Raw genomic sequence first — 26,473 nt, 5'->3', positions numbered from 1 at the left:
GCTTATCTCTTGATGGGCCCTTGGGTTGCTTCCCTATCTGGGCTATGGGCTATTATAAATAATGTTTCAATGAACATAGGAGTGCATATATTCTTTCAAATTAGTGTTTTGGGTTTCCTCAAATATATACCCAGAGGTGGAATTGCTAGGTCACAAGGTTGTTTTATTTTTTATTGTTTGAGGAAACTCCATCCTGTTTTCCATAATGGTTGTACCAATCTGTATTCCCACCCACGGTGCACAAGAGTTCCCTTTCTCCACATCCTCGCCAACATTTGTTGTTGACTTTTTTATGATAGCTATTCTGATATTCTGACAGGTGTGAGGTGATATTTATTAAGGTTTTAATTTGTGTTTTTCTGATGTTTAGTGACATTTTCATATGTCTATTGGCCATCTGTCCTCTCTGGAAAAAGGTCTGTGCAGGTCCTCTGCCCATTTTTTAATGGGATTTTTGTGGTGTTGAGTTATATGAGTTCTTCATAGATTTTGGATATTAACCCCTTACTGGATGTATCATTGATGAATAACTTCACCATATAGTAAGTTGTCTTTTAGTTTTTTTAGTAATATGTTTTATATATTTTTTAAAGATTTTATTTATTTATTTTTAGACAGAGGGGAAAGGAAGGAGAAAGAGAGGGAGAGAAACATCAATGTGTGGTTGCCTCTTGCATGCGCCACACTGGGGACCTGGCCCGAAATCCAGGCATGTGCCCTGACTGGGAATTGAACACTTTGGTTCCCAGCCTGCACTCAGTCCACAGAGCTACACTAGCCAAGGTTGTCTTTTCATTTTTTTTTATGGTTTTCTTTGCTGTGCAAAGACTTTCTAGTTTGATGTAGTCTCATTTTTTAATTTTTTTCTATTATCCTCGCCCTAAGAGATATATCAGAAAAAAATATTGCTAAGAGCAATGTCAGAGATTTTGATGCCTGTGTTTTCTTCTAGGAGTTTTATGGCTTTGAGACTTACATTCAAGTCTGTAATCCATTTTGAGTTTATTCTTGGGTATGGTATAAGAAGGTAGTTTACTTTCATTTTTTTGCACATCTGTCCAAAATCTGTCCAATTTTCCCAATACCACTTATTGAACAGATTGTCTTTACTCCATTGTATGTTCTTGCCTCCTTGGTCACATATTAACTGACTATAAGGGTGTGGGTTTATTTCCAGGCTCTCCATTTTCTTCCATTGCTCTGTGTCTGTTTTTATTCCAACAGCATGCTATTTTGATTACTATAACCTTGTAAAATAGTTTGATATCAGGTAGCATGGTACTTCTGACTTTGTTTTTCTCTCTCAAGATTGCTGTGGCTATTTGGAGTTCTTTCGTATTTCCATATATATATTGGAGTATTTGTTCTAATTTTATGAAAAATGTCATTGGTATTTTGACAAGAATTGTGTTGAATCTATAGATTGCTTTGGGTAGTATGAACTTTTTAAGTTCAGGGCAGTTCCCAACAGTTTATCACATTATTTGACTTGCAGATATCGTACCAAACTTTCATCTCTGGAATAAATCCAACTTGATCATGGTGTATGATCTTTTTAATGTATTGTTGAATTCAATTTGTAATATTTTGTTCAGGATTTTTGCATCTATGTTCATGAGGGATATTGGCCTATAGTTTTATTCTTTAGTAATATCTTTGTGTGGTTTTGGAATCAGCATAATGGTAGATTAGAAAAATTAGCTTGGGAGACTTCCCTTCTCTCAAATATTTTGGAATAGTTTGAGAAGATAGGTTTAGTTCTTCTTTGAATGGTAAAATTCACCCATGAAGTCATCTGGTCCAGGACTTTTGTTTGTTGGAAGTTTTTGGATTAATGACTCAATTTTATTCATGGTAATTATTCTGTTCTGATTTTCTTTTTTTCTTTTTTCTTGATTTAGTCTGGAAAGATTGTATGTATCTAGGAATTGGTTCATTTCCTCCAGATTGTCCAATTTGTTGGCATGTAATTATTCATAGTGTTTTCTTATAATCCTTTGCATTTCAGTAGTGTCAGTTGTCACTTTTCCTTTTTTCATTTCTGATTTTATTTAATTGGGGCCTCTGTCTTTTTTCTTGATGAGTCTGGCTAAAATTTTACCAATCTTGTTTATCTTTTTTTTTAAGATTTTATTTATTTATTTTTAGAGAGGGAAGGGAGGGAGATAGAGAGAGAGAAACATCAATGTGCGGTTGCTGGGGGTTATGGCCTGCATCCAAGGCATGTACCCTGGCTGGGAATCGAACCTGCGACACTTTGGTCCGCAGCCTGTGCTCAATCCACTGAGCTATGCCAGCCAGGGCTTGTTTATCTTTTTAAAAATCTTTTTTAAAAATGATATTTATTGATTTTAGAGAAAGAGAGGAAGGGAGACATAAGGGGGAGAGAAGGAAAGAGAGAGGAGAGAATGAGAAAGAGCGAGAGAGAGAGACATCAATTTATTGTTCCACTTATTTATGCATTCGTTGGTTGCTCCTTGTGTGTGCCCTGACCAGAGATCAAACCTGCAACCTTGGCATATTGTGACAACACTCTAAACAACTGAGCTACCCAGCTAGGGCCTTGTCTGTCTTTTCTAAAAACCAGCTCTTGGTTTCTTTGATCCTTTGTATTTTTTTTAGACTTTATATTGTTTCTTTTTACTCTGATCTTTATTATTTCCTTCCTTCTACTCATTTGGTGCTTTGTTTTTCTTTTTCTAGTTCTTTAGGTGTAAGTTTAGATTGTTTACTTGAGCTTTCTCCTGTTTCTTGAGGTAGGCCTGTACTGCTATGAATTTCCCTCTTAGGACCACTTTTTCTGTGTCCTATAGATTTTGAATTGTGTTTTTATTTTTATTTGCCTCAAGGTATCTTTTGATTTTTCTCCATCTCATTGTTATCCCATATATTGTTCAATAGCATGTTATTTAGCCTACATGTATCTATGTGTTTTTCATTTTTTTTCTTGTAATTGACTTCTTGTAATGACATGTTTCATATCATTGTGGCTGTAGAAGATGCTTCATATGATATAAATCTTCTTAAATTTATTGAGACTTATTTGTGACCTATTCTGGAAAATATTCCATGTGCACTTGAAAGGAATGTATATTCTGCAGTTTGGGGGTGAAATGTTCTAAAAATATCAGTTAAATCCATCTAGTCTAATGTGTCATTTAAGGCCTCTGCTTTCTTGTTGATTTTATGTTTGGAATAGCTATCCATTTATATTAATCAGGTGTTAAAGTCCCCTATATTGACTGTATTACTGCTGATATCTCCCTTTATGTCCATCAATATTTACTTTATATATTTAGGTATTCCTATGTTAGGAGTATAAATGTTCACAATGGTTATATCCTCTTGCTGGATTGATTTCTTTATCCTTATGTTATGTCTTTTTTGTGTGTCATACTATATTTTAACATCTATTTTGTCTTATATAAGTATTGATACTATAGCTTTTTTCATTTTCTTTTGCATGAAATATCTTTTTCCATCTCTTTACTTTCAGTCTGCATGTGTCTTTTGATCTGAAGTCAGTCTTTTGTAGACAGCATATATAGGGTCTTTTTTTTCTTTTTCACTCAGCTATCCTTTTAATTGGAGCATTTAAGCCATTTACATGTAAAGTGATAGGCACTGTTATTTCTAATTTATATTTATATTTATATTTATACTTGTTTCTTTTTTGCCCTTCTTTGCTAAGGAAGTCCCTTTAATATTTCTTATATTATCGGTTTAGTGGTGGTGATCTTCTTTAGGTTGTGTGTGTGTGTGTGTGTTTCCCCTCAGAAGCTCTTTATCTGTCCTTCCATTTGAAATGACAGCCTTGCTGGATAGACTATTTTTGATGCTTTCCATCACTTTGAATATTTTGTGCCAGTCCCTTCTGGCCTGAAATATTTCTGTTGAGAAATGAGCTGACAGTCTTATAGGAGCTCCCCGGTGGGTAACTGTCTTTATTATTTTTTGCTGCTTTTAAGATTTTCTCTTTGTTTCTAATCTTTGACATTTTAATTATGATGTGTCTTGGTGTGGGCCTCTTTGGGTTCATAATGTTGGGACCATCTTGTTGGGACTCTCTGTGCTTCCTGGACTTCTGTGCCTTTTTCCTTCACTGGGTAAGGGAAGTTTTCTGTCATTATTTCTTCAAATAGGTTCTCTTTCTTTTTCTTCTGGTACTCCTGAAATGGAGATGTTGTTATTCTTCTTGTTGTTCCAAAGGTCCCTTAAAATCTCATTTTTTAAAATTCATTTTTGTTTTTGCTGCCGTGAATGGGTTCTTTCTGCTACCTTGTCTTGCAAATTGCTAATTCAATCCCTCCTTCATTTGGTTTGCTTTTGATTCCTTTTAGTGTATTCTTCATTTTAAGTATAATAATCATTTCTTACTGGCTCTTTTTAGTAATTTATATGTACTTTTTAATGCTTACTATCTCTTTGTTGAGGTTCTCACTAAGTTCCTTTAGCTTATAACTGTTGTTTTTTAACTCTATGTAGTATATTGCTTGCCTCCATTTTACTGAGTTCTTTTTTCTGAGCATTTTCCCAATTCTTTTATTTGGAGAGTGTTTCTTTGTCTCCCCATTTTGGCTGTCTTAGTTTTTTTCTATACATTAGGTACATCTGATATGTCTCCAGGTCTTGGTATGGTGGCCTCGTGTAGTAAAAGTCCTGTGGGGCTCAGTGGTGCAGACTCTCTGATTATTTGAGCTAAATGATCTACAAATGTCCCTTATGTGGGTTTTGTGAGCCTTTGCTGTTGGCCCATCTGTGGGTGATTTTTGCTCTCAGGCTGGCTGACTGTGAGGATTGATCCCAACCACAGTGTATGAGCTGTTGTGTAGGAGCTGACCCCTAAAAGTAGAATTTGTCCCAGTAGGTTCTGATGCCTGCCAAGATCTCTCTTTGGGTTTGCTACTTGTGGTGTTAATCAGGTTGTGCTCTTGTGGATGGAAGCCAGCCACTGGGTTTATTTGTTCTGGTGCCTCTAGAGGGATTCCAGTGCATCAATGCCAGATGCTGCCTGTGTTAGGCCTTGTGATACCTGTTAGGAGGTACAAAGCAATCCTCAGTTGGTGGCTGCCTGTTCTGGGCCTAGAGGAACCAAGCTGTCTACTTTGGCAGATTTCCACCAGACTGAGCTTGGGGCACGTCAGCAAAATGCCCAAAACACCCTGAGATTTTGTTCTACCTGCTAGCTGCCTATTGAACTCAGCCACTGAAAGAGCCTTTGGTTGTACATGAAATGTATGAGGCAAGTTCTGAGTCACCAGGTAAGGGTGTGTGGTGTTCACCAGGTTGATACAGATTCAAACTTGGCACCAGATCTTGGTCTGAGGTAACTTAGCAAAAGTCTCAGGGTACACCAAGGCCAGCCATCACCTGCCTGAGGCCTGTGGATTTTTGCAGTGGGGTGGGGGTCTCAGGGAGTTGTACAGGTGGAGCCAATAGAGTTCATCAGGTTAAAAGAGATTAAGATTTGGCCCTGTGGAGGGAGGGCTCTACACAGGAATGATGGCACTGCTTGGGGCACACAGGGAAATGTAGCCCTCACCCCAAAGTCACCAACTCATTCTCTTTCTGTGTGTTTCTAATACTTCTGGAGTTTGCCTAGGCCTCCCTGAGAGCCTTCCAAGAAAGTCTGCAACATGGGCCCAGGCTGGCTGCAGGTAGCTGATTCTCCCATAGGGTGTGTGTTTGGCAGGGTGGGGTGATAGGGTGCCAGGAGGGTGGGGTTATTGCATTCCTCCAGGGAGATGCCATATGAAGGGGAATGCTTGACCCAGGATGGATGGCATCTGTGGGTGGCATGGGAGAGACACTCAGCACAGGGACATTGGTGGCTGTCCCTCCAGCTCTCTCCCCAAAGCCACATAACCCAATCTCTCCTTGTATGACTGCAGACCTCCCTGAGCCTCCATCCCTTCACTAGAGTCCAGGGTGAGTCCCTATGAACTAGATTTCATGTGCTGGTCCTTTAATAGGGCACCTGGACTTTTAGCAATCTCCCATCTCACCCTGGGGAATAAAATCCCCGGATTTTTAGAACCAGATGTTACATGGGCTCCTCTTCCTGGTGCTGGTGCTGGCCCAGCATGAAGTTGAGACCCCTTGGTTGCTCTTCAGGCGGCACCTTTGCAGCCAAGATATCCCTCCAGTTCTCACCCACAACATGTGGGGGCAGGGCAAGCCCTTGTCACATCTCTGCCCTTCTTACCAATCTTGGCATGGCTTCTTCTGTAAATCCTTGGTTATAAGACTTCTGTTCAGTTAGTCTTCAGTTGCTTATTCAGGTTGATTGGTTTACAACTAAGTTGTAATTCTGATTTGGTTTTGGGAGGAGGTGAGTTTAACTTCCACATGATCTCCCACCATATTGGATCCCTCCTAAATCTTTTTCACTTTTCTCATCTGCTGTTTTCTAAAGTTAGTATACAGTTCCCTCTCATTTCTCCCAGGTTTGATATAAGGCTAGCCTTTTCATATTTGATAACCTTAGGGAAAAATCAGCAAAACGAAGTGGATAGGAAAGCATTTAGACTTACTATGTACTAATTTGTGATATTTTAGTATTTCAGTAACTCTTATCACGTATTTTCTCCAGGTTCTACTAGGTCTAGGATGGGGGAGAGAAACTTACCTGGAGTGACAACATTTCTCCTTCCCATAATTATTTCTTGCATAGGACATTTAATTTTTTTTCTATAATCGTCTCATTTTGGAGATAAAGAACAAGGAAGTACATCATTTTTATGGGAATTTTCCTCTAGAACATTATTTTGACTTTGTTCATGAGATAAAAGAGATGCTAACATTATATTCTGCTTCAGTTTCAAATGGTGTATTTTGGTTCGAAATTTGCTGTGAATTTTAGAACTTTGTATTGTGTCATAGTGGCCTAGCCAGTGTGTTTTTATTCCTAAGGACTATTAATCTTATACCCCTAAATATATTTCAGATGCAATTCAACAAATGAAAATGAGATCCTGTTAGTGGGTTTAGGGGTAAATAAGCCAATGAGAATAAGCCCCTTAAGAATAACAGCCTCAGGGAGATGGACCAGTCTGGGACAGTCCTGTCTCTTCTCTAGTACAGGAGCATTGCCAGAAGGCCAAACCTCTCTCTGGAGGTGAAACTGCTACACTATACATCTTGTTTGTTTAGATGACATTGTGAGACCCCAATCTACCCTGTTAGCTCATTCTCTGGAAACAAGCCAAGCAACTGAAAAAGGAGTACATGCTCAGCTAAGTCAAAGCCCAAGGGGATACTAGCATCACAGGTTTCACCTGCCCACCTAGAGCATGAGTGTGTGAGAGAGAATAAGGGAAAGGTGGTGTCACCACTATCATTTTTTGTGTGTCCACCAAACTACTGAACAACCCTCTTTTCCTCTTCTAAAGTCTTGTTTTAAGGAAGGTACAGCTCGGTTGAATCACTTCCAAGTTACTGTAGCTGATTTAGAAACCACTCTTTGAAGTTATGCCCTGGCACAACTTTATAAGCTATGTCTTACAGTAAAAATGAACCCACAGACATTGTTTAGTGTGAGAATATGGTCAAAGGAAGAATAGATAGTATATTAAGAAATTAGAGAATTTATATATTTGAACTAAATACTAGATAATGAATGTTATTTCTTCTTGGGAAAAGTCTAATATGATATTAAAGTTTTAAATAAAATCTCTAATAAATTAGATTTAAAGAGTTATATTCCAATACTAGAAAAAGGTGATGGTAGAAGAATATATGGAAGAAGCTTTTAATTTAAAAAAATCAATTTAATTTAATTTTTTTTAATTAAAAAAATAGGAAGTCTAGAAAGCAACCAATCCAGGTTGTAATATGGGAAGGGAAGGCTCCAGGGAGATCTCCTGGGTAAAAAAATCCCAAAACTAATGTACTTAATTATGTAAAAAATAGAATCGAGAGGCATATTACAGAGCTACTAAAGTATTTAGAATTAATGATTGCATACATTAAGAAAAAAATTAAAGGGTCAATTAATAACTCCAGGGATATTTTAAAACTTTGAATAAAAAAAGAGCATATTTATGCTATTTGATTCAGCTAAGAAAAAAATTCACATAGTCATAATTATGTAAACTCTAAATGTTGATATTATGACATAACAGGAAGAAAGGGAATTACTATTAGATTTCTACAACTATGTTCATGAGTTATTTACTTAAATAAAATTTTAAAAAGAAAACGCTCTGGATAAAAGATAGTAAAATCGTATCAGCAAAAAGATGTTTTACAAGAGAGTTAGTTGAAAGCTGTAGTCTCGGCATGATAAAGATCAAATAGAATAAAAGCTAAGAGAAACCTTTGCTTTTTTATTTTTATTTTTTTAGGAGAAATTGGCTCTGTTCCTAGAAATCCTGAATTTTAAATTCTGGTAATCAGGCCAGTGTTCCACTAATGAAGAAGAAATGTGAGAGCATATTCTACTATGTCAAAGATGTGTAAGAATTATAGAAAGGACATGGAGAAGTTGATAGAGTTCTGTGTATTCTGCTGAGCTAATAAAGAGGACTAATTTAAGGGGGATAAAACTCAGGTTTCTCTCAAGCTTCTAATGTTTTCAAAATGTATTTGTCATATCACTTAAAGGCTTATAATAATAATAATCTAAGTTCTGTTTATTTTTCTCAAAAAAGGAATATTTGAGGAGACAATTCTGTACCCCTCGAGCAGGAAGAAGCCGTCCTTTTACTGGGTGAATGATTTAACCAGAATCATTGCTCACTATTCAGGGAATGGTTTATATAACCTTTGGGTCAACTTGTGCTTCACGGTGCACTAAGCTTTTGATACTCACCTCTATAATCCAGAGACAGATTTGTTATTTGTAATACAGATATTGACTGCAAACTTTCAAAACAGGAACCTCCCTTATCAGATTACAGAATGTTAGGGCAAAAGAGAACTGACAGATGATCTTGACTAAGCTGCCATTTTATGGACAAAGAAACTGAAGCACAGAGACTTGCTGATGTCTCACCAAGCTGGGACAGAAGGTGGCCTAGAGCTCAGCTCCTGACTCTCAGATCCACGTGCCATCACTAATGTCATGTAGCTTCTCTCTCGATTTTTGGTGAATGAATGTGTTAAGCACTGAGAAGGTAAAAATGAGACATAATACTTGATATCAAGGAGCTCAAAATCTAATAGGGAGAATAGATATATAGACACCCTCTCCAAACCATTATATTGAATTCTGCACACTGTTGCTAGAATGATCCCCCTAAAAATAGAAACTAGAATATTTTGTCTGTTCCTGCCTAAAAGCCTACAGTGGCTTCTCATTCTTGTCAGGTAAATCCCCCTCCTTGTTTTCTGACCTCTTGATGTTGATGTTGAAGATCAACCATAGAAAACCATTTACTTTTCCCTAAATGTGACATGCTGTTCTATCCTGTAGCACCTATTGCGCTTTGCAACACTGACCTAAACAATACATAAATGTATTTGCTGTTTACACATATGTATTTCTCTGCTAATTAAAGGTAGGCTCCTTGATGGCAGGGCCATCTTGTTTGTATCCCTAGAACACAGCTGAGTATCTGGTTCATAAAAACTCCATGGAATGAACTGCCCATAGAGGCCCTTACAAAGAGCTGTGGCAATGCAGTGGAAGGAGCCCTGACCTGTACTTGGAGGAGCTGCCCCAAGAGATAAAGTATGTGGGCCACACCTTAAATGATCAGTAGCCCATCAAGGCAGAGGGTGGGTGTTGATTCACATCTGGTGTCAAGAATAGAATGCACACAGTACAGAGGCCTGAGAAATGGTAGAAATGGTGGCATGCTTGAGAAATGTTAAGGAAACCTGAGAGGATGGACTGTGGTATAATTGTTAAAGTAGAAGTATCTACAAAAGATAGTCAAGGCCGGTGTGTAAGATTTCTGGTAATTCATGCTAAGAAAGGAGGTTTTTGTTTTTGTTTTTATCCTTATCCATGGACACCTTTTAATTGCTTTTAGAGAGAGAGGAAGGGAGAGAAAGAAACAACAATGTGAGAAATAACAATTGGCTGCATCTCATATGTGCCTGGACTGAGGATTGAACCTACAACCTAGGTACGTGCCCCAACCAGGAACTGAATCCTCATCCCTTTGGGGTATGGGATGACGCTCCAACTAACTGAGCCACACTGGCCAGGACAAGAAAGTAGTTCTGATTGTATTACAAGGATCTAGTAAAAGAGCTGTGAAGGTCAGTATTCCAGAGTATGAATAATTGGATGTGCCTGCCGAGAGATAGGACAATGCAGCAACTGAGCAGAGGCTGCTCTGGAGAGGGTTGGGACTGGCAGTTCTGAGTCTGGTGTGACAGTGCTGATCTGAGGGTTCAGAGAACTGAGAATGGTTCTAGTGTGAAGTGATGGGAACCAGCAGCAAGGCAGTGGAGATGGAGAAAAAGAGAATGGTTGGAGAGATACAACAGTGGTGGAGTAATGAGTAGTGACTGGTTAGAGATGAGGAGTGAGGGAGAGAGAGGAGTAAAGAGTGATTCCAGTCCTGGCCGGGTGGCTCAGTTGGTTGGAGCATCATCCCATACCCCAAAAGGATGAGGATTCAATTCCTGGTTGGGGCACATACCCAGGTTGGGGGTTCAATCCTCAGTCAGGGCACAAACGGGAGGCAACTGGTCAATGTTTCTCACATTGATCTCTCTCTCTTCTTTCCTCTCTCTCTCTAAAACCAATAAACATATCTTCAGATGAGGATTAAAAAAATAAAAAGAATGATTCCAAGCATGTATCCATGCTTGGATAAATGAATGGCAGTGTCCTGATATGGAATGTAGGAAGAAGAGGTTGTTGAAAAATAACATTAAATTGAATTTTGATGCTCGTGAGATACACACATGAAGGTATTGAGAAAGCAGCTGGAACTATGTGTCTCATACCCAGGACAAAGTGTAGGTTGTGAGTTTACCTACCTTGTAACGGAGTTCCTAGGAGAGGATGAGAGCACCTGCAGCTCATGGGAGTGAGAGAAGAAGCTCTTGGACAAGGCCCTTGGAAACGGAGGAGAGAGAGTAACACAGCCAAGACTAAATTGGAGTAGACAAGTAAAGAAGTAGGAACAGATCCAGCATGGAGTCATGGAAGCCACAGAAAAAGAGAGTTTATTCCACAGGGAAGAAAGAGTTAGTGGTGTTCAAACCAGAGAAAGAATAAGGATGGTGACAACTGAAAAAAAGGTCCTGGAAGAGCTGTAATATAAGGCCGCAGACATGCTCGGTGGGGGCTGGAGGAAGTCCAGCATAAGCCAGCCCCAGGGTTGAGCCAGTGAATCAGAAACAAAAGGCTCCTATTTCCTAGTCCCACCCAGTTCATAGGCTCGAGGTTGAATTAGACTATGATTTATGCGAAAATGGCTTCGTCTATTTAGGGCTAGTGAAATTGAGGTGGTTGGACTACTCTGGCAAGAACTTGATAAAGAATTTAGGGGCTTTCCCATTAATTTTATTCTTCATTTGTATGAGTTGGGATTGGGTTAAGGAGGTGGCTGACTAAAGAAGAGAAAAACATAAAAGGGAAGGGAAAATAAGTATTTGCTCTTTAAAAAGGTAATGTGCCAAACAGCAGTTCCAGAACTTTTACCCTCCTGTCTCCACAAAGACTAGGGTCTTTTCATAGGAAAACTGTAAGATAACATGATGAACATAAGCTTCAGTGGGCTAGCAAAAAAAAATGTGATCACCATATAATTTGTTTCAGATTCCTCCAAACAGTTTTAGTAAGGGACTTAGTAAGTATGGAGACTCAAAGTGTAGTCTGTGGACAGTGTTGAAATTAAGAGTACATAATTGGAGAGGAAACACTTGAAAACTGTCAGAGCAAATTAAGAATGCCATGACATACAAGCACTTACTTCATCAGTGGACTCATTGTGAGCAAGGTATGGGTGAGTTTGGGTGTTGTTAAATTCACATAGGGATTCACATGGAGCATGACCTGGGCCCTAGTCATGTGCAAGAGGGACAGGTGTCAGACCCTAGCAGGTTGGAAATTAAAAAACAAATAACAAAACTGAACAACAAACCCACAGATGGTTTGAGGAGCACTGCTTTTAGGTCACAACTCATTTATAAGTTAAACTTCTTATAGTTACCTTGGGACAAGGTAGTTGACAGAGACATTGAGCATGTACTAAAAAATTTAGACATGAAGTGAAAGGAAATTGGAAGTAATTGTAGAAGATGTAAATTGGTGTTGGAAATTTCCAAAATTATCTCCTGAAAAGACTTTCTAGATTAAATGCAATATAGTTTATTTTTTATATTGTTTTGTTCATTACAATATCCTGCAAGTCTGTAATAGTACTTGGTACATGGTAGGCACTAAATAAATATCTGTTGAATATTTAATTAGTTGTTCTAACTACAATGTAGAGAATAAATTGAGTGGGGAAAAGGCAAGCATTAAAAAAAAAACAGGAGAACTTAAAGACATTCTAACTATAGGCTGATGGGACTAGTCAGCCTAGTGAACACTAAAATAAAGAAGATCTAAGAAATACTGAGAGAAATCTCTAGTTTTCCCCATCTCAGTAGGCAGCGTGCCTATCCATTAGGGTCCAGTTTAGAAACCTTGGGTCATCCTTGACTTTTCCTGTTGTCTTTGCACCCAGTATTCTGTCACTCTTTGAGTCTTGAACAAGACTTCTCCTACTCACACGACTTTAGTTCAGGCTGTAGTTCCTGTGCCAGCACTTTCACGATGGCTTCCTAAAAAGTCTCCCTGACAGACTTTTCCCTGTTAGCCTTTCTTTCAAAATTGAAAATCTGATATTTTTGCTCTGTTGTTGAAAACCATTAAGTGGCTCCCAATTTACCTTCTAAGCTTTAAGCAACACCCGAATCCTGTAGTAGCACAGTCCCTTTCAAGGCCATATATCATTTGGTACTTGCCTCACACTCTCCAGCCTTTTCTTCTGCTCCTTACCCGGTGGTCCTTGAACCTCAGCAACGTGAAGCTACCTGTAACCCTTGCCCCGAGGGGGTGCATGCTAGTTTGTGTTTCTGGGCTGATGCTATTCCTTTTGCCTGGACTGCCCTCCCTCCCCATGCCCTGCCTCCTGCTGCACCTATATTCATTACCTATTGCTGCTGCAACAATTTATCACACACTTAGTGGCTTAGAAATCACATGAACTTATCCTCTTACCTTTTTGGAAATCGGAAGGCTGAAATGAGTCTTTCGGGGCTAAAACCAAGTTGTTCACAGGGCTGCATACCTTTAGGAGGCTCTAGGAGAGAATCTGTTCTTTGCCTTTTCCAGTCTCTAGAAGCTACCCATATTTTGGGGGTATGGCCACATCATTCCCACCTCTGCTTCCATTGTTGCATCTCCTCTGGCTCTGACATTCCTGCCTCCCTTTCTTATAAGATCTGTGTGATTACATCAGGCCCACCTGGATGACCTATGATCTTTCCCTCTTTCCTGAATGTAATCATGTCTGCAGAGTTCCTGTTGCCACATAAGGCAACATACTCCCAGGGTTAGGAGATGGACATTTTTGGAGAGCCACTATCCTGCCCGCCACACCATACAACGCCCACCAATTTCTTAAAGCTCAGCTCAGTAGCATTTTTCTCTGAATCACCATCTGTTAATCCTTCCACATAGAACCATTCACTCTCTATTTTGTGTCACTGCATAGATTAGCTTGTATTGCATACCTGAAATTTTTATCTCTCTGTTATACTCTGGGGTCTTGAGGGGGAAGCTTATTTCTCTTTGTATTCCCAGCACCTAGTGCAGTACATGACATGTAGTAAAATGAACAAAATTTATTTTTAGAAAACGAATGTGCCAGGCACTGTGATGAGCCATTTTCATGAGACCTGAAGATGTGGATTTAAATGGTGACCGAAGCTAGTGTGTCCTGACTCTCCAGGGTCATCTCCTAGCACTCCCACCTCCACCCTTCCAGCCTTGTTCTCACATCTACCATCCCTTGAGTCACAAGGACTTTCTGACCCTTCTTTTCCTTGCCTTTCCCATCCTCATCTCTCTAACTTCATTGTTCTCCCTCTAACTTTTCTGTTTTGTGAATCTCTATTCATTCTTCAAGGCATAAATAAATTTTTTTTTCTTTTGCAATGCCTTTTATAATCTCCTCAAGAGAGAATTAATCACTTCCTCATTCGGTTTGCCAAGGCACATTTTTTATACATATCTGTGTTACATATCTCACATTGTGTTTTGCTTGGTAATGTATAAATCCATTCTCCCACAAGAGTGTCCAAGAACCATATCTTGTTTATATCAGTGCTAGACATATAGCAAGTGATCAATAATATTAAATTAAACTGAGCATGTGCATGCATGAGCATGGAGGGCCATAGGAAGGAATCAAAGATAAAGGATGCCCTTGATAAAAGCTAAGTAGGAAAGAGGAGATGGACATGATACTCAGAGTGTCAAGAGACTCAAGGAAGTGGGTTGTGATGAAGAGCAGAATTAGAGTAGCTGGCGCCTAATAAAGAGGAGAGCACAAGCAGCAGCACCGAAGGCCACTGAGGTGCTGCCCTGGGAAATCAATGAGAAAGGCCATTGGAAGATCCTAATGGTTTTAGGAAGCATAGTTTTTAGACTGCTCAGTCAGCGCCCTGGATCCGCTCTATTTTTAGGTTGGGTGAGAAAGGATAATAGAGAAAATAAATGACCTGAGGAAGAGGAAAACCAGGTTTCTTATTCCATCCACCTGTTTGAATGCCTGAGGACATGACACCACAGAACAGCTTCAGGTCGGGCTGGAAGCCTTGGTTCTTTCATCTGTGATAGAAGGTTCAAAGCATAGGGTGGTGTGGGTAGTTCTCTGGAAACACAGGGACCAACTTGATGTGTTCCCTTATACTAATCAGATGTTTTCATCAATGGGCAGTCAGCGTAGTTGTCTAGGGGCCCACTCTTAGGATCAAAGGTGAAATGGCTAATCTGGCTTCAGCTCTGAGAGCAATTTCTCTTCCATGGCACTTTTCTGGGTATTGGGCTCTCTCTGTATAAGGCATTCTCTGACCCAGTGGAGCAATATTCTCCACACCTCTGCTTGCCTTGAACTTTGCTCTCCTTTCTTCCACCAAAACTGCCTTCAGCTGCATTCTCCAACCTATATGTTGCTTAGCTAACCTCTATGGCCAGCTGTCTGGATTTTTTTCCAAATTGATTTCATCTAGCATCTAGTTCTGTGTGCTGCTTCTGTTGTGTCTACTCTGGTCTGATAGGTCATGCATTCTCAATGGGAGTGAGAATGGTTTTTGGCAGGATAAAAGCCAACTTAATTTTTTAATGTATACTGTAGATATAGTACCTAAATTGATATAATAATATATCTGTGGTATTAAAATATTATGGGGAACAATTTAAAAATGTCTAAAAAGGCTACTTAGGAGGGCAATATGGTGAGGGGAGAGGTTGAGAAACACTGTGATATGTTATGAGAGCAAAATTTGAGTTACAAGAGGAACATTAGAAGAGTGGATGGTGAGGAAATGGAGGTAGCCAGGGTCAGTTACTTGCCTGAGAAGTAGATTAGGGAGAAGGTTCCATTCTGGCGAACAAATTTTGAGTGTTTATTATGTGCCATGAACTGTGTGAAACCCTTTCTCATTTGTTAACAGAAAGCTTCTCCTTATTTTAATCTCAATGTGCACATTCCTTTTAGGAACAACAGCGACAGTTGCCCTTGAGGTATTAGCCTACCTATTTCCCCTCCGCTTCAGCGGTTTTTATGCTAATCATGCACTTGAAGGCAACTCCTCATTCACATTTTGCAATATAACAAAATGAAACACACAGCCCAGCTTGTGTTTGTAGAAGCTCCTTTCATGGCAGCCTTTCAAGGGGTTGGGCAATTTAAAAGATGCAATTGTAATCATGACTAACTCATTAAGATGCTTCAGGGAAACCTGAATATCTTTAACCTACTTCTGAAAAGAGAGGCAAGGAAAATACAAGAGTGAGAATAATCCAAGGAAAACAATTTCAGCTCTTTGAACAATAGACAGACTCCAGAACCTCCTGAGCTTGAGAGAGGGCAGGACAAGAAAAAGTCTTCCTTAGAGGAAACCTGGCAATCACTTTTGTCTGCTTGTTCTTCTAGAGCATGACCTTTATTTGGTTGTTTGTTTTGACTTTTAAAATGCTCTTCTTTGTTCTTTCATGGCATTCATTAAGTATTTACCAGTAAGTCTTCATATTTATACTAGTCAGATCGTCTATGCCACGTATTCATCTCCTGTTCTTGACTCCTGAGCTTTCCTTCTGTCCTGCTTTCCTACCTCGTCATGAGTGCTGAAGCAGGGATGATGTTGTTGGGGTGGAAAACTGAGGGGTGAAGATGGATGAGCCACAGTGTCCACTTTGAATCTATAGCCAACTCTTGGCAGCTTATCCGTGGTAAATCTTGTTTTCAGCCTCTTGTTGACTTTATCACCCACTCTGTGTGCTTAACTCTCTGATGGATGTTATCATTAGCTCTGTTTATTCATGATGCCAAGAGCACCAGTTGAACAAGGAACTATTCAGGAAACTCTACTCTTTAAGGGTCAAGTTGACCAGAAAAAAAAGAAACATTATTGTTTTGTTAAAATTGGCTTCGTTTTAGAAATAATCATTTACATTTAGTCAAACTAGTTGTGTGTACAATCACAGTCCTGTTCCTTCTTCCCATCATACTTTGCACTCCAGAAGGATGAGAAGACATAAAGGGAAGGTTTTATTTTATTCTATTCTTTTATTCCTCACCCAAGGACATGTTTATTGATTTTGAGAGAGAGAGAGAGAGAGAGAGAGAGGGATCTCAATGTGAGAGAGAAACGTTGATCAGCTGCCTCCTGTATGCACACTGCCCATGGATTGAACATGCAACATAGGTGTGTGCCCTGACCAGAGACGGAACCCTCAACCCTTTGATGTACAGGATGATACTCCAACGAACTGAGCCACCTGGCCAGGGCAAAGGGGAGATTTTAAAACACAGTTTTAGTATATGTGCTGCCGAAGTGAGCACTAAAACACGGTTTTAAAACCCAAGTGTCCATCAGCAGATGTGTGAATAAAAAAGCTGTGGTACCTTTACACAATGGAATACTACTTTGCTGTAAAAAAAAAGAAGAAAATCTTACCCTTGCGACAGCATGTACGGACCTAGAGAACATTATGCTAAGTAAAATAAGCCAGTCAAAGATAAGTATCATATAATTTTATGCATTTTTGGAATCTAATGAAAAAAATGAACTAACAAGCAAAATAGAGACAGACTCATAGAGAACAGGCTGACAGCTGTCGGAGGTGGTCTGGGTGGGGGAGTGGAGGGATTGAGAAAAAAGAAAAAAACTCATGAATGTGGACAACAGTGTGGTGACTGCTTGGGTGAGGAAGTGAGGAGAGGTAGAGGAAGGTATAGGAGGGATAAATGGTGATGGACAGAGACTTGACTTGCGGTGGTAAACACATAATGCAGTGTACAGATAATGTGCTGTAGGACTGTGCACCTGACATCTGCATAATTTTGTTAACCAGCGTCACCCCTATAAATTCAATAAAAAGGAAAAACAAAACAACAACAAAAAAACATGGCTTCGAGTAGGAGTTTGAACCACAGGTAAATGTGTGACCTTAGGGGATAGGGAAACATCTCTGCTTAGGTGCGTGCAACTGAGAGGATCCACTGACTAGAGGAGAACAGCAACAAGGGACACTGGTGGGTAATTAGGCAGCTCTTCCAGTTCTGGATCATTTTCACATTGTGACCTCAATATATTTTTGTAAGTTTTACAAATTCTTGGAGTATCAGATATACCCACTCAAACAATTCTTTCAATAAAATGAATATTTCTAGGTTGGCCTTGAAGTCAGGACACCTTGAATTTAAGCCCTATAGTGACATTGGTTGACTATAACTTTCACCCTTTTTAGTCCTCCAAGGTGTTATGAATAATGAAAAACATACAGGCTTTGGAATTATTACAACATGGGTTCAAATCCTACCCCTACCACACTTTTTAGTTTGTTGCCCTTGGAAAATTCATGTAACTTCTTTGGAGCCTCTCCATTTATCTGTTAAATGGAGGTAAAATTATCTTCCTTGCAGGAATGTTGTAAGGAGCTAATGAGATCATGTATGGAAGCATTTAGTACACAGTAGTCACTAAATAAATAGCTGCTTTCATAGGAATACATGCACAGATGTAGGAAAGGCTAGGTGACAAAAGGCATGGCTGTCTGAGCTCATTAGCTGCTAGATGCTTCCTTGGCCACATAGAAATTCAGGCCTCTTTTATTTCCGCAGGATCTGGTCACCACAGAAATCAGAATGTAAAAGCAGGAGTAAGACAGAGGGAGAGGGAGGAGGGAGGGGGAGGGAGAGGATGAGCAAGAATAAGGAGGCCGGAAAGGTTCTGTTCTCCCCAGAGGCAGAGAGTGTGCGGTGTTCCTTTAGCAGTCGGACAGAAAGAAGAGGTGAATGGCTGCCTGCTGGCAGCGCGCTCACCAAGCCAAGCAGCCAAAGCACTTCCTGCTTAGTCTGCACAGATGTTGCTCTTTGGCTCTGGATAAGTCCCCCAGAGAGAGGTTTGTCAAAAACAAGAAAGGCAGCTGCATAACTGCCTTGTCCATGGAGCTGACAAACTGGTATGTCATCAAAGAAAGAGGGAGTCATAGGAAACAAAAGCCTGTGGTTCATCCTCTCAGTCAGGGAGTCAGGTAGGTGTGAGGTGGCATCTTTGCTCTTGCTCATTAATGAAGTTTTTCCTTGTATTCTCCTCCTCCCCTTTGCCTGCCTGCCCACTGCTGTGTTCCACTGGGTAGGCAGCCAGTACCTACTCAAGTCATTAATTATGTATTGCGTGTGTACCCAACATTCATTCAACATACCTACACTGAATATCTTCTATGAGAACAACAAAAATCATAAAATAGATGGGTTGTAAAGTACAGCATAGGGAATATAGTCAATATTATAATAACTATGTACAGTGTCAAGGTCATTAGACTTATTGTGGTCATTTCATAAGGTATATAGTTGTCTCACCATTATCTTATACACCTGATACTAATATAATATTGTATGTCAACTATAGTTTTAAAGTAAATTAAAAAATATTAAGAATCAGACGGTGAACTCAAGTAGGTCTCAGTACAGTAGTCACATGTTTAACTAATTGTTAAATGGTATATACCACATGCAGGAACCAACTGTAGAGAGGCTCAGGGAAAGGCACAACCAAACTGAGGGAAGCTTCACAAAGGAGATCACCTTTGATCTAGGCCTCGAGCTAGAATCCGACAGGTCATGGAGGAGATGGGGTAGAGGAGGGGCAGGAGTAAGAGCACGCCAGGAAAAAAAAAGTGCATATGCAGAGATGAAGAGTGTGTGAACTCACAGCATTATCTAGGAACTGGCTGGTAGGTTGATGTGCCTGGAACATAGACTCTGCAATAGGGAGCAGCAGCAGGAGAGAAGTAAATGTGACCAGAATGCCAGTTTGGTTTTTTTCCAAGCCTGTGGAATTTAGGTTCTACCCAGAGGGATTGGGGAGCCACTGGTAGGTTTTAAGTATAAAGTGATAGGGTTATACTTGTATTTCAGACAATCTTGTGGCCTTCTGTGTAGTGAATGGATTGAAAGAAGGTGAGACCAGAAACTGGAAGATCAGTTAACAAGTCATCAATTGTATCAAAATGCTGCCAGCTGGTCCAGGAGGATGAGGACTGAGGAGTTCATTGGATTTGGCAGTTGAAGATCTTTGGTGACATCTAAAAGTAATTTTACTAGAATAATTCAAGCAGAAGCCAGGTTGCTAAGCCAGTGGTTCTCAAAGTGTGGTCCCCAAACCAACAGCATTGGTATTACTTGGGAACTTGCTAGAAATGCAAATTACCCAGCCTCACCCTAGATCCCACTCCAAAGCTTTGGAGTGGAATCCAGAGATTTGTATTTTTATATGCTCTTTGGGTGATGCTGATGCATGTTAAAGTTTGAGAACCATGACCTAAACAAATCTAACTCAACTCTTACAGTAACAGAGCTGCCTGATATTCCCTAAGTAATCATTAATATCATGATTTCTCAGACCTCTGCATAAGATGTTTCCTCTGTCAGTCATGTGCTCTCCCCCACTCAATATATATAGTCTCTACCTGGCAAAATTGAATTTATAGTTTGAGGCCTAACTCCTGTCACTCCCACAGAAGTTTTTCCAGTGGCATCTGTAGACAGCCCTTCAAGGGATACTTTTACACATTATTTCTATTATGACATTTATTTTATTGTGTTGTGTTTTTTTTTTGTTTATATTTATCTCTCCACTAGCTAGAAATTCCTTAGGAGTAGGGAGTGCCTTGTTCATATCTATTTCCCCATTGTTTTCACATAGTAGACACTCAATAAATGTAGGGAAAGGAAGCTATCATGGGTTGAGGAGGCAAGGACAGCAGGAGATAAACTACAATTTAAGAAGTCTGGGAGTGAAAAGAAATAGAAATTTGACTGAGCCAAATTTAATGTGCGTGGTGTGTAATGCATTAAGGCTGAAATTAAATTGTTGGCTGAGGGGATTAAATCAGTAAAGAGATGAATGACGATGACAGTGGGGGCAAAAGGATAATGAATGGCAAAATGGTCTTGCACAAGGTAGAAGTGAGTGAAATCAGTAGCAAAACAGAAGGATTAGCCCTGGGATGAAGGAAAGACTTTTCTCTGAGATACAAGGATAGGAGCGAAGATGGGTGCATGAGAGATAAATTGTGAGTCTGAGAGGGAGGGGCTGAGGAAGTTTTTAGATGGCCTCCCACCCTAGAAGTGGGAAGGCAAGGGAAGGTTTTACAGGGCAGGTGATATCTGAGCTAGGAGATGTCTTTATTGAAGTGGGAAGTGAAGCCTGTTGCTGTGAAGGAAACAGGGAACAGAAAGAGGGAAAGAGGCCCCAGAAGAATGATAAAGTTTTACAAATGTCGTGGAGGTAAGTGGGAGGGGATGGTAGGTGAGCTTAGAGAGCCACAGCAAGGGGTTCTTTGAGGCTGATCCATTTCAGTTGCTGAAGGGCCCACCCATTCACCCCACCAGACTTTGGTAATATAAGCAGTATGGGAGGATTGTCTGCAGGGGCTGGCTCAGCAGTAAGCTAGACAACTCTGGACACAGAGCCCAGTACTAATATAGAAAGCGTTCTAGCTCTGTTTATCATCAGTGCTGAAACAAAATGCAGAAACTCTATTTATCATCAGTGCTGAAACAAAATGCAGAAACTAACTGTGCTACATATGACCACTATGAGCAACAATGGAAAAGATTTATATAATTAGCTGATAAAGCAGGACAAACACTGCATATATATCTGCATTATAACTATTTGAAATGTGCATATGAAGGAATAACTAAATAAAATACTCCCAAATGCTATCAGTGGTAGTATTATAGGTGATTTTATTTTAATTTTTAAATAACTTTTTTTTGTTTATAATTGAAACAAAGAAATGGCAATAAATAGAATTTGTTCTTTCCTTACTGGCTTTGTTTTTGATTAAGTACACTAAGAAGAGAGTATTTCAAAATAAAATTGTAGTGTGGAACGAACCTGAAAAATTATCTAACTTTCTCTCATCTGAGGGGCAGAAGTAGGGACATGACATCCTTGGAGGCCGACAAGCAAGAGATTGGGTATCACACTGCAGGGGAGCACAAAGGACATATGTGATCAAGCCTTTGTCTCAAGAAACTTTGGAGACCGGGTTAACAATAAGTGATTACAGGACAACTTATTCTGTGCTCAAGTGAGTCTCTGAGGCAGAGGCAGGTGGGGAGGATACATCCCATTCAGAGGTCAATTGTGTGCCACTGGAGGTAGTCAGATGGACCTGGGCTGTGCCACTGTTTACAGCTGTGTGCTTTGGGGCAACTTCTCAGGTTTCACTTTGTGAAGCGGGAATAACAATATCTACTCATAAACTGGTTGGAGCATTACAAACAATAAAGTGGGTGAAGTGCTTAATTCAGTACCCAACACACACTAAGCACTCCATAAATATTTACTGCCATGAGTATTATTAATGTGATTATTATTATTGTTATGCACAAATATTGATTATGCAGGGACCTGATTTGGACTGGGGCATTTTGAATTCTTTGGTGTGAATTCAGGGAAGTGTCTGATGATACTGAGTGCAGTTCTCTCTCACCACTAGAACAATGCTATGGGTTCACCGCAGGCCTTCAGGAGGGAAGAAGGAGATGTGCAAGGAGGAACTCCATGTTGGTTCTTCTTTTGCTAGTGTTTGTGCTGCTTCCCCACTTCTAAACAGGTGCATATTACTTCAGAGCACCCTTTCACCTTCCTCTCCCGCTCTCCTGTTCTGGTTTTCTGTCTTCAACTCTTTTTACTTCCCTTTTCTCCTCAAAACCCCAAGTGGTGGAAGGGTAAGAAACTATACTACCTTTGACATGTTCCAAATTTGCCTTTTTGAAACTTGAAGGTTGTCTCCTAATTCTAGGCATTTACATAAGTCTGTCTGTGTTCATACTATGCATTCCTTCACTTACTTAAAAAATAACTGTATTCTCCCCCTTACTAACCTTTTCCTAGAACCAAACAGGAAATACAACTAAATTAAAGAATAATCACCCTGAATCACCAACTAAAGTCCAGCTGAAAAGGAGTCTTATAACTAAGAATTTATAAAAGAAGCCACCTCAAGACTGGTAGAAGGGACAGAGACACAAAAAGGGCTGGCCCCTCTCCCACAGACAGTGGCTGAGGTTCCAGAGGGATACCTCAGCTGTGAGGGTTTCCACCCTGAAAAGCATAGGGCATGAACCCCAGGCTGGGCTCCCCAGTCCAGAGTGTAAGAGCTAGGAAGAAGAGGCCACATAACATTTGGCTATAAAAAGCAGCAAGGTTTCTGTTTTTGAGGGGAGAGAAAATCTTCTAGAGACATAGGAACCCACTTAAAGGGCCAACACACAAAATTTCATTCACAGCCACTCACCTGGGCTCTGGTGGAGGGAGGGTAGTGAGGATTGGAGTCTCCTGGGAAGAGTGTGGGGTTTGGGGCTCTAGGAAGTAAGCTGGGGGAGGAGGGCCACTGGGGATCCGGATGCTGACTTATTCTCTGGTGCCATTGTCGCAGTTGTCATCTTTCTTGGTCAGGATACTTCCCTTCTAGCAGCATCAGCCTGAGGGAAAGCAATTATCCCACCCTCTGGAATCCCTTTGGCTCCATCCTGTAGATTTTAAGCCCTGCTGAAAAGATACCTGCATAGGCCAGGGTGAAGAAGTCTGGCCAGACTCAGGGGGTGTCAGTGACTGACTCTGGGGTGGGGCTATTATCCCACTTTCCTGTGAACTTGACCGGCACTTTCCCCCATGGGAGAGCCAACACAACCACCTTCCTGGCTTCTGGTAGACCCAACCTCTGGGATCCAGAGGCCCCGCCCACCTGACTACTAGGGGCTCTGCCAGGCAAAGGTCAGGGCAAAATCCAGAATAGACTCAGTCATGTGGTTCTGGGATAAGGATCAGACCCACTACCTTCCCTGAAGCCTGAACTGCACTTCTCCCTCATGTGATATCCACTAACCCCATCCTCTTGAGTCCATCAGAGACTCTTTCAAGTGACTGAGCCTGAAAGGAAGCTGGCAGGCAGAGGCAGGCAAAGGCAGATCTTTGAGTGCCTTGGGATGTTTGCTAACCTGCTCTTGGACCCAGTGCCGGTAAAAACCAGCCTTGGAGTACAGCCTGGTCATACCTGTATGCAGCCACAATCTGTGGATTGCTTGTAGCTTCAACAGATTGACAAGGGACAGGCACAAATAATATCTGACATTGGCCTGTACCACAGATCCTCCCAAAAGACCCAGAACCAACACATCAAGTGGCCAGCTTCAAACAACACTGGCGCAGGACCCAATAAGCTTCACAAACAGCATATCCAAAGGGAGATTCTAGCAGGTAGTGAACTCTCCTGAGGAAAAGTCTGCTTTTTTTCTCTTTTCTATTTCTTTATTCCTTTCTTCTTTTTCTTTTTTCTTTATTTTGTATTTTATCTATTAGTATTAGTATTTTATTTTTTATTTGCTTTTGATTAGCACCTGCACAGCAGCTCACATGCTGTGGTTTGCATTGAGCCTCACAGTCAGCCAGCCTGAGGGTTGATCACACACACAAATGGGACAAGAGCAATCAAAACTCAATTACAACAGGAGGGCCTACAAAACCCATATAAGACACATTCCTAGACACCCAGCTCAGGAGATCAAGAAGACTGCACCACTGGGTCTCACAGGACACCTACTACATAAGGCCTCCCCACAAAGACTGGGAGTCATAGCAGAGCTATCTAATACATAGAAACAAACACCAAGAGGCAGTCAAAATGGAGAGACACAGAAATGGGTCCCAAATGAAAGAATAGAAAGAATTTCTAGAAAAAGAGCCAAATGAAATGGAGGCTAGCAATTTATCAGATATAGAGTTTAAAGTAATAGTAATAAGGATACTCAAGAAACTTAGTGAGAACTACAACAATGTGAAAGAGGATATAAAAGCCATGAAAAATAACCAGTCAGAAATGAAAAATACCATAGCCGACATCAAGAATACACTGGAAGGAGTAAGAAATAGGTTAGATGAAGCACAGGATTGAATCATTGACTTGGAAGGAAAGGCAGGAAAACAAACCCCATAAGAGCAATAAAAAGAAAAAGAATTAAAAATAATAAGGATAGTTTAAGGAAACTTTGGGCCAACATGAAGCATAAAAACATCCACACATAGGGGTACTAAGAGGAGGAGAGAGAGAGCAAGAGATTGAGAACCTATTTGAAGAAATAATTACAGAAAACTTCCCTAACTTGGTGAAGGAAAAAAAAACAAAACAAAACCCCACAACAATCCAGGAAGCACAGAGAATCTCAAACAAGATCAACCCAAAGAGGCCAACAGCAAGGCACATCATAATTAAACTGGCAAAGGTTAAAGACAAAGAGAGAATCTTAAAAGCAGAAAAAGTATAGCAGTTAATTACCTACAAGGGAGCTCTCATAGACTATCAGTTGATTTCTCAACAGAAACATTTCAGGCCAGAAGGAATTGGCATGAAATATTCAAAGTGATGAAAGGCAAGGGCATACAACCAAGTCTACTTTACTGAGCAAGGCTATCATTTAAAATTGAGGAAGAAATAAAGAACTTCTTTGAGAGGAAAAAGCTATAGGAGTTTGTTACTACCAAACCAATAACACAAGAAATGGTAAAGGGCCTTCCTGAAGAAGAAGGAAGAGGAGGAGGAAAAGAAGGAAGAGAAGAAGAAGAAACTACAACCAAAAAAAGAGGAACAGAGTTAAAAGAATAAAATGGCAAAAAATATGTACCTATCAATAATAACTTTAAATGTAAATGGCTTAAATGCTACAATCAAAAGACACAGGGTAGCCGAATGGATAAGAAAGCAAGAGCCATATATATGCTGTTTACTAGAGACCCACCTCAGAATGAAAGATACATACAGACTAAAAGCAAAGCGATAGAAAAAAATATTTTATGCAAATGAAAATTTAAAAAGCTGAGATAGTCACACTTATATTTGACTAAATAGACTTTAAAACAAAGGCTATAGTAAGAAAAAAAGAAGAACACTACATAATTATAAAAGGAGCAATCCAACAAGAGGATATAACTTTGGTAAACACTTATGTACCCAGCATAGGAGTACCTAAATATGTAAAGCAAATTTTGATAGACATAAAAGGAAAGATTGACAGTAATACAATAATAGAAGGAGATTTTAACATTCCATTGACATCAATGGATAAATCTTCCAGACAGAAAATCAACAAGGAAAGAGTGGCCTTAAGTGGCACACTAGATCAGATGGATTTAACTGATATTATCAGAGCATTTTACCCCAAAGCAATAGAATATACATTATTTTCAAGTGCACATGGAACATTTTCTAGGAGAGGCCACATGTTATGACAGAAAACAAGTCTGAATACATTTAAGAAGATTGAAATCATATCAAGCATCTTCTCTGACTATAAATGGTATGAAACTAGCAATCAATCATAAGAAAAAAACTAAAAAACACACAAAATCATGGAGGCTAAATAACATGTTACTAAATAATGAATGGGTTAACAATGAGATCAAGGAAGAAAACAAAAGTTACCTTGAAATAAATGAAAATAAGAACACAACAACCCAAAATTTATGAGATACAAGCAGTCATAAGAGGGAAATTCATAGCATTACAGGCCTACCTCAGGAAACAAGAAAAACCTCAAATAAACAACCTATATTTAAAGGTACTGGAAAAAACAACAAAGCCAAAAGTGAGTAGAATGAAGGAAATAATAAGAATCAGAGCAGAAATAAAGAAAATAGATTCTAAAAAAATACCAAAAAAATCAATGAAACTAAAGGCTGGTTCTTTTAAAGATAAATGAAGCTGACAAACCTTTAACCA

At 39.8% G+C, this 26,473-nt stretch overlaps 1 protein-coding gene across 1 annotated transcript in view; it reads left to right on the top strand.

The window, feature by feature from the left end:
* The window catches only part of NOTCH2 (notch receptor 2), a 196,293-nt gene that overhangs the window by 6,385 nt on the left and 163,435 nt on the right, over positions 1 to 26,473 (top strand). The window lies entirely within an intron of this gene.

This window comes from Phyllostomus discolor, chromosome 14 (assembly GCF_004126475.2).
Source record: "Phyllostomus discolor isolate MPI-MPIP mPhyDis1 chromosome 14, mPhyDis1.pri.v3, whole genome shotgun sequence".
NCBI classification, from domain to species: domain Eukaryota; kingdom Metazoa; phylum Chordata; class Mammalia; order Chiroptera; family Phyllostomidae; genus Phyllostomus; species Phyllostomus discolor.
Note: the sequence above shows the minus strand (reverse complement) of the source record. Positions and strands in the feature narration are given on the sequence as shown.